Genomic DNA, 8762 nt, shown 5'->3' with positions numbered 1-8762 from the left:
TTTCATATTATGTTAGATCTTTTTTTCTGTTAATAGATTTTTTTGGTGATATTATTTTTGAATATGCATGTATGGTGATATTATTGTTAATAGATTTTTTTGGTGACATTTAGATTGTGTAATAAATTTTGTTCATAGAATTTTAATGATTTTTTTGTTCATAGTATTTAGAAAAAGGAAAAAAAATAAGAAGTAGTTTATATATAGTTGAACTAGCTAGTTGATTTAATAAACTAATTTATTTTACTATATATAGAAGTAGTTTGTTTTTAGTAAGTACTACTTATTTATTTATAGTAAGTGCTTAGTAGTTGAACTAGATAGTTGATTTAATTAATAAAACTACTTTTATTTAAGTATATATAGAAGTAGTTCCCGCGTCGACATCGGCGATGCCTATCCCGCATCCTCGTCGTCGTCGACTCGGCGGTGGAGGCCTGCTTGATCAGGGCCATGTTCGGGACTGGGCTCCGCCGGGCTGGTATTGGGAGGTGCTACCTTTCGGGGGACGTAGGTTGGTGAGGAGGCAGCCCATTGTTGACCCGATCCTTGTTTGGTGGCGGTCGCGTGGGCCAGTGATGGTGGTGAGGCATCCGGACACCGCGGAGGTGGTACGTCACCGTGTCAGCGAGGAGGACGAGCACGTCCGTCGCTACATGGTTGCATTAGAGGGGAGGTTCGACAATACCTGGCAGGTTCTTCAGGGATCTCACTGGAGCTATGATCCTGTGATGGTTCCTTATCTTTGGGTGTCCACCGCCCGCGTCGATACCCGTCGGGCGCTACGGTTCTAGTTGTATTAGTGATAATATTCAACGATGTACGGACACCAAGAGATGATGTACGTTTGCTCATAATTATTGAATGCATGCTAATTTGAATACTATACTTTATTTTATGATTTGGTTTTGCTTATTTATGCCCATATTGGATAAGTTCTCCTTCATTCCCGTGTGCTAGACAATTTGGTATAATAATGCATTCGGGAATGAAAGAGGAGCTACGTACATCGATCATCGATAGTCAACCCATGATTAATAATAATGATCTAGTTTAATATTTGAATTATGAACGTAGGCCGGAAATGTCGTACTCATCGGACGACGAAAACCGCCTGGGGGAGTGTGACTGGTGCCACGACGACCGAGGTATCTGCGACAGGTTCATTGAGCTGGACGAAGATCGGCGCTTCAGCATTAAGCTCGAGGAGACCTGCGATGTTCATACGGTACGCAACGACGACAATAGTTTTTTTCATAATTAAGCACGACTTCAACTATTTTAACGTGTATTTTTCATCTTTTCCAATTCGACTGGCTTATCCCATGCTTTGCAAGACGCTATGTCTTGGAGAGGATGGGTTTTGAAGACCATGAAAGTTTCGAAACCAAAAAAATTATCCTAAGTACCCATCATGGTTTGGATTTTCAAGTAAAGTGGTACAATGCTCAGAGTGTAACCCGTTTTGGTTGCAAAAATTGGGAAGCACTTTGCAAGATGTATGGTCTTGATGAGGGTATGCTTGTCACCATGGATCTTAGTGATCCTACAATCGAGCAAGAGAGACCTTCGATTTGGGTCCTTGTGGATACACCTCCAATTCTTCCCTCATGTGAGCTAAACATAGTTATTAAGTAATTTATATTGTTTATTTCAAAATATATAGTTGACAACTTATCTCCATTGACAGCTTATTTTCATTCTTCAAAGAATGTGCGGAAGATGGTAGACAGAACATACTACACCGAAGGCTCCGAATTAACTTATCAGGAGAAAAATCATCTGGTCGGATTTTGTACTGATCTTGAGAATTACAATATCTACAATCAAACTCCTCAACATTATGGTCAATACGTGCCACTAGTGCACGTGTTGAACTACGGTAACTACCATGGAGATACCCTGGTAAGATTATTTTTTACTATTACAACATCCGTGCATCTTTTTGCACACTTCTAAAACTAGTACATCATTGCTAACTACGAAGTTATTACTATGTTTTTCAACAGATAATCCCGAATGATTGTGTGCCTCATCTGATGTATACACATGGTAGCCTTCATGTTTTGAACATACAACTAGGTCGTCCTACGAATCTCAACTGTCCATACCGGGTTTCTAAAAGAAGTGGAGACATAACAATCAAAGAATGGAAAAAATGTATGGACAGTCGTAAGGAGCTTCTTGGAAGCAATAAGCAGCGAAGGGCAAGAATTGGAGACAGGATGATCGCCATTCTTCATAATGGAGAGTCAGGGTCTATATTGTTTTATGCTATTTTACCTTAAGGGTGTTTAGGTCCTACCTGATACTGATGATCATGTGCTAAGAACAATTATGTAGGATTGGGTTCGATGACTATGAGGATGATGATCGTATGACTTATTATTCATAAGGAGTAGAAGTTGTATGATGATGCATGATTAGTAGGACTTGTTATTATATATATATATGATGATGTATGATGCAAGCATGCATGAGCATGTTATATCTGCGGGTGCAATGAACATAGCAGCAGCGTTGATAAACCAAGGACGAAGATATAAGAGAGGACACTTCTCTCTATTAGCTAGCTATAATAACAACCTAAAAATAACCCCCAAAACCCCTAAAGCAGCCACTTTTGTAAAAAAATTGACTTTTGGTCCCGGTTGGAGCCACCAACCGGGACCAAAGGCCCCCTGACTGGGCTCGGCGAACAGGGCCACGTGGAGGCACATTGGTCCCGGTTCATGTTTGAACCAGGACTAATGGGTGGAGGCATTAGTAACGACCCATTAGTCCCGGTTCATGAACCGGGACTAAAGGCCCTTACGAACCGGGACTAATGGGTGGTTTTCTACTAGTCGTTTCATTCAAATCATGCAAGTTAGAGTCCAAAACAAGGGCAAAAGTGTTTGGAAAAGTAGATACGTTGGAGAAGTATCAACTCCCCCAAGCTTAAACCTTTGCTCGTCCTCAAGCAATTCAGTTGATAAACTGAAAGTGATAAAGAAAAACTTTTACAAACTCTGTTTGCTCTTGTTGTTGTAACATGAAAAGCCAGCATTCAAGTTTCAGCAAATATTATGAACTAACCATACTCACAATAACACTTAGGTCTCACAATTACTCATATCAATAGCATAATCAGCTAGCGAGCCATAATAATAAAACTCGGATGACAACACTTTCTCAAAATAATCATAAAACATAAATGCAGAGCACCTTTAAAGATCAAGGACTGACTAAACATTGTAATTCATGGTAGAAGAGATCCAGTCAAGTCATACCCAATATAAACCAATAGTAATGAATGACAGTGTGCTCTCCAACGGGTGCTTTTAATAAGAAGGGTGGTGACTCAAGATAAAAGTAAATAGATAGGCCCTTCGCAGAGGGAAGCAGGGATTTGTAGAGGTGCCAGAGCTCGATTTAAAAATAGAGATTGAATAAAATTTTGAGCGGCATACTTTCACTGTCAACGCAACAACTATGAGATGGTTGTATCTTCCATACTACATGCATTATAGGCAGTTTCCAAACAGAATGGTAAAGGTTTATACTCCCCCAACCACCAACAAGCATCAATCCATGGCTTGCTCGAAACAACGAGTGCCTCCAACTAACAACAGCCATGGGGGAGTTTTGTTTAATTATTTTGATTTGCTTTGATCTTTTTGGATAATGGGACTTGGCATCCCGGTTACCGACCCTTTCTCGTGAATGAGGAGCGGAGTCCACTCCTCTTGAGAATAACCCACCTAGCATGAAAGATATAGGCAGCCCTAGTTGAAATATGAGCTGCTCGAGCATACAAAATAGAATTTCATTTGAAGGTTTAGAGTTTGGCACATACAAATTTACTTGGAACGGCAGGTAAATACCGCATATAGGAAGGTATAGTGGACTCATATGGAACAACTTTGGGGTTTAAGGAGTTTGGATGCACAAGCAGTATTCCCGCTTAGTACAGGTGAAGGCTAGCAAAAGACTGGGAAGCGACCAACTGAGAGAGCGACAACAGTCATAAACATGCATTAAAATTAATTCACACCGAATACAAGCATGAGTAGGATATAATCCATCATGAACATAAATATCGTGAAGGCTATGCCAATTTGATTCAACTACATGCGTGAACATGTGCCAAGTCGAGTCACTCAACTCATTCAAAGGAGGATACCATCTCATCATACCACATCATAATCATTCTAATAGCATGTTGGCACGCAAGGTAAACCATTATAACTCATAGCTAATCAAGCATGGCACAAGCAACTATAATCTCTAAATGTCATTGCAAATATGTTTACTTCATAATAACTGACTCAAAGACGATGAACTCGTCATATTTACAAAAACAAGAGAGGTCGAGTTCATACCATCTTTTCTCATCTCAATAAGTCCATCATATATCATCATTATTGCCTTTCACTTGCACGGCCGAATGATGTGTATAATAATAAGAGTGCACGTGCATTGGACTAAGCTGGAATATGCCAGTATTCAACTCAAGAGAGAAGACAGGGTAATATGGGCTCTAAGTTAAATAAACAATCATGCATATAAGAGTCACTAAGCATGTTCAATGTAGTCTTCTCTACCCCCAAAATAAAGAAAAGAAAAGAAAACTATTTACACAGGAAAGCTCCCAACAAGTAAGAAGAAGAACTAGAAATATTTTTGGGTTTTCATTTTAATTTCTACTACAAGCATAGAATTTAAACTAACTAATTTTTTGGGTTTTTCTTAAAGTTTATCAAACACACAAGAAGAAAAATAGAAAAAGAAATTTAAACTAACATGGATAATACAATGAAAGAGTATGAGCACCGACGACTAGTGTGTGAACATGAATGTAAAGTCGGTGAGAAATACGTACTCCCCCAAGCTTAGGCTTTTGGCCTAAGTTGGTCTATTACCAAGGACCGCCGCTACTCTCCCCGGTGTAATGGGAGGTGTAATCAGGATACCACTGGCTGGTCATCTCCGGATCCCACTGGACAGATGATGCACGATAAGGGTCCAGTTCAGGTTCCGGCTCAGGTTTAGGTTCTGGAGTAAAAGCTTGGGCTCGATGATTATTCACCGCTTCCGGTGTGACAAGGAGATTTTCTGCAAGCAAATCAAACAACAGAAGCGCAGGCAAAATAATAATCTCAAAGTGTTTCTTATTAAATCTAAATTTATAGAAGAGCATCTTCTCTTTGTTGTCAACAATAAACTTGTGTGCTACCATGCTCTTGTAATCTAAAATGTGAGGAGGCAATTTTATCTACTCCTTCTCATGGTGCCTAATGGGTATCCGAAAATGTTTAGCAAGACGTGCAACATAGATACCTCCAAATATGGGGCCTTTTGTACTATTCAGGGCTAGCCGTTTAGCAATGACGGCACCCATACTAAAAGTATTGTCTCCAAGCAAAGCATGTTGAAGAATGATAATATCAGGAACGCTCAAGTTTCCACTATTTCCACGACCAATCAAGCATCTACTAGCAAATATGGCAAAGTAGCATAAAACAGGATAGTGTATGCTAGAGACTTTTGCCTCGGAGCCCTTCTTTGACTCCTCTACAGCTATAGTGTTAACAAAACCACCCACATCTTCATGATGGGGTTCTTCTAATTCTCCCTCCTAAGGTATCCTACACACCGCGCAAAAATTATGTAAAGACATTTCTCTGAATTCATCATATAAATGAAATGATACTGCCAGCGGTGACTTCTTAGGATAATAATAAAAGTTTTGCATGAAAGTATTGGTGAGTAAGAGATACAGATCGATTCGGTCGTTGATGAAACCACTGAGGCCTGCAGTCTCGATTAAAGTATAAAAATCTTCATGAATTCCAGCTTCTTTCAAGAAATCCTCACATGGCCATTCACACGACCGTACTTCCGCTAAGCGAGGAAGATTATACTTGGCTTTTTCCTTCTCTTTGGCTTGTTTTTCCTGAGAGCTTTGGCTAGAAGAGCCCCTCAAAAGTTTCCTCAACATTTTCTGAAAATTTCTGAAATTTTAGTAACTTCAAAATAAAAGTGAATAAAACTAAACAAGATTGATAGCAACTACTCCTACAGGTGCCTAGAGCCTATATCATGCAATGGAATTGCTTGGGACCTCAAAATTTTAACATGCAAGCTCACGAAAATGGTCACCTATGCAGCAAAAATTTGCAATGAATAAAGAACTAGAGCAAAAACTAATTGGACCAATGGAGGAGTAACATACCAAGCAACAATCTCCCAAAGCAGTTTGTGAATGGAGCTTTGAGCAAGGAGATCGAAAATCGCAGCAAAACGAGCTAGAACTCGTGCTTGAGCTAGATGGGGATTTTTTGGGGTAGAAGATGAAGTGTGTGGGTGCTGGCATAAGTGGAGGGGGCCACCAGGGGCCCACGAGACAGGGGGCGCGCCCTATAGGGGGGGCGCCCTCCACTCTCGTGGCCTGGTGCTTGCCCCTCCTACAGTGATTTCAGTGCCTAAAATCCTCAAATATTCCAGAAAAAATCATACTAAATTTGCAGGGCATTTGGAGCACTTTTATTTTCGGACTATTTTTTTAATGCACAGATAATTCAGAAAACAGATGGATAATACTATTTTTGTTTTATTTATTCTAAATAACAGAAAGTAAAAAGAGGGTACAAAAGGTTGTGCCTTCTAGTTTCATCCATCTCATTGTCATCAAAATGAATCCACTAACAAGGTTGATCAAGTCTTGTTAACAAACTCATTCCGAATAACACGGAAACGGAGAAATTTTGAATAACACTAAGTTACCTCAACGGGGATATGAAAATCCCCAACAACAAGAATATCATACTTTTTCTTGACAGTAGGGAGAGGAAATTCAAAACCTCCAATAATAATAGTTGGAACTTGTCCAATAGAATTGATGCTATGAACTTGAGATTGTTTCCTCGGAAAGTGTACCGTATGCTCATTACCATTAACATAAAAAGTGACATTGCCTTTGTTGCAATCAATAATATCCCCTGCAGTATTAAGAAAAGGTCTACCAAGGATAATAGACATACTATCGTCCTCGGGAATATCAAGAATAACGAAGTCCGTTAAGATAGTGACATTTGCAACCACAACAAGCACATCCTCACAAATACTGACAGGTATAGCAGTTGATTTATCAGCCATTTGCAAAGATATTTCAGTAGGTGTCAACTTATTCAATTCAAGTCTATGATATAAAGAGAGAGGCATAACACTAACACCGGCTCCAAGATCACATAAAGCAGTTCTAACGTAATTTCTTTTAACGGAGCATGGTATAGTTGGTACACCCGGATCTCCAAGTTTCTTTGGTATTCCACCCTTAAAAGTGTAATTAGCAAGCATGGTGGAAATTTCAGCTTTCGGTATCTTTCTTTTATTTGTAATGATATCCTTCATATACTTAGCGTAAGGATTTACTTTCAGCATATCAGTTAAGCGCATACGTAAGAAGATCGGTCTAATCATTTCAGCAAAGCGCTCAAAATCCTCATCATCCTTTGACTTGGATGGTTTAGGAGGAAAGGGCATGGGTTTCTGAACCCATGGTTCTCTTTCTTTACCATGCTTCCTAGCAACGAAATCTCTCTTATCATAACATTGATTCTTTGATTGTGGGTTATCAAGATCAACAGCAGGTTCAATCTCTACATCATTGTTTTTGCTAGGTTGAGCATCAATATGAATATTATCATTAACATTATCACTAGGTTCATGTTCATCACCTGATTGTGTTTCAGCATCAGAAATAGAAATATCATTGGGATTCTCAGGTGTGTCTAAAGTAGGTTCACTAGAAGCATGCAAAGTTCTATCATTCTTCCTTTTCTTCTTTTTAGAAGAACTAGGTGCCTCTAAATTATTTCTCTGAGAATCTTGCTCGATTCTCTTAGGGTGGCCTTCAGGATACAAAGGTTCCTGAGTCATTCTACCAGTTCTAGTAGCCACTCTAACAGCAAAGTCATTTTTATTATTTAATTCCTCAAGCAAATCATTTTGAGCTTTAAGTACTTGCTCAGCTCGAGTAGCAACCATAGAAGCATATTTGCTAACGAGTTTGAGTTCATCTTTAACTCTAGCCAGATTATCGCTTACACGTCCTATCTCGAAAGCATTATTCTTTAACTCTCTACCAATATAAGCATTAAAACTTTCTTGTCTAGCCATAAAGTCATCAAATTCATCTAAGCATGGGCTATGAAATTTAGTAGAGGGGATTTCAACTTTATCATATCTATAGAGAGAATTTACCTTTACTACCTGTGTCGGGTTATCAAGACAATATGGTTCTTCAACAGGCGGTATATTAAGACCATGTATTTCTTCAATAGGAGGTAAATTCTTAACATCAGCTTTAATACCTTTTTCTTTCATTGATTTCTTTGCCTCTTGCATATCTCCAGGACTGAGAAATAAAACACCTCTCTTCTTCGGAGTGGGTTTAGGAATAGGCTCAGAAGTTGGCTTAATTGGTTCAGGAATTGCCTCAGAAATTGGCTCAGAAAGAGTCCAATTATTTTCATTAGTCAACATATTATTCAATAATATTTCAGCTTCGTCGACTGTTCTTTCCCTGAAAACACAACCAGCACAACTATCCAAGTAGTCCTTGGAAGCATCAGTTAGTCCATGATAAAAGATATCAAGTATTTCATTTTTCTTAAGAGGATGATCAGGCAAAGCATTAAGTAACCGGAGAAGCCTCCCCCAAGCTTGTGGGAGACTCTCTTCTTTGATTTGCATAAAATTATATATTTCCCGCAAGG

This window comes from Triticum dicoccoides, chromosome 3B (assembly GCF_002162155.2).
Source record: "Triticum dicoccoides isolate Atlit2015 ecotype Zavitan chromosome 3B, WEW_v2.0, whole genome shotgun sequence".
NCBI classification, from domain to species: Eukaryota; Viridiplantae; Streptophyta; class Magnoliopsida; order Poales; family Poaceae; genus Triticum; species Triticum dicoccoides.
Note: the sequence above shows the minus strand (reverse complement) of the source record.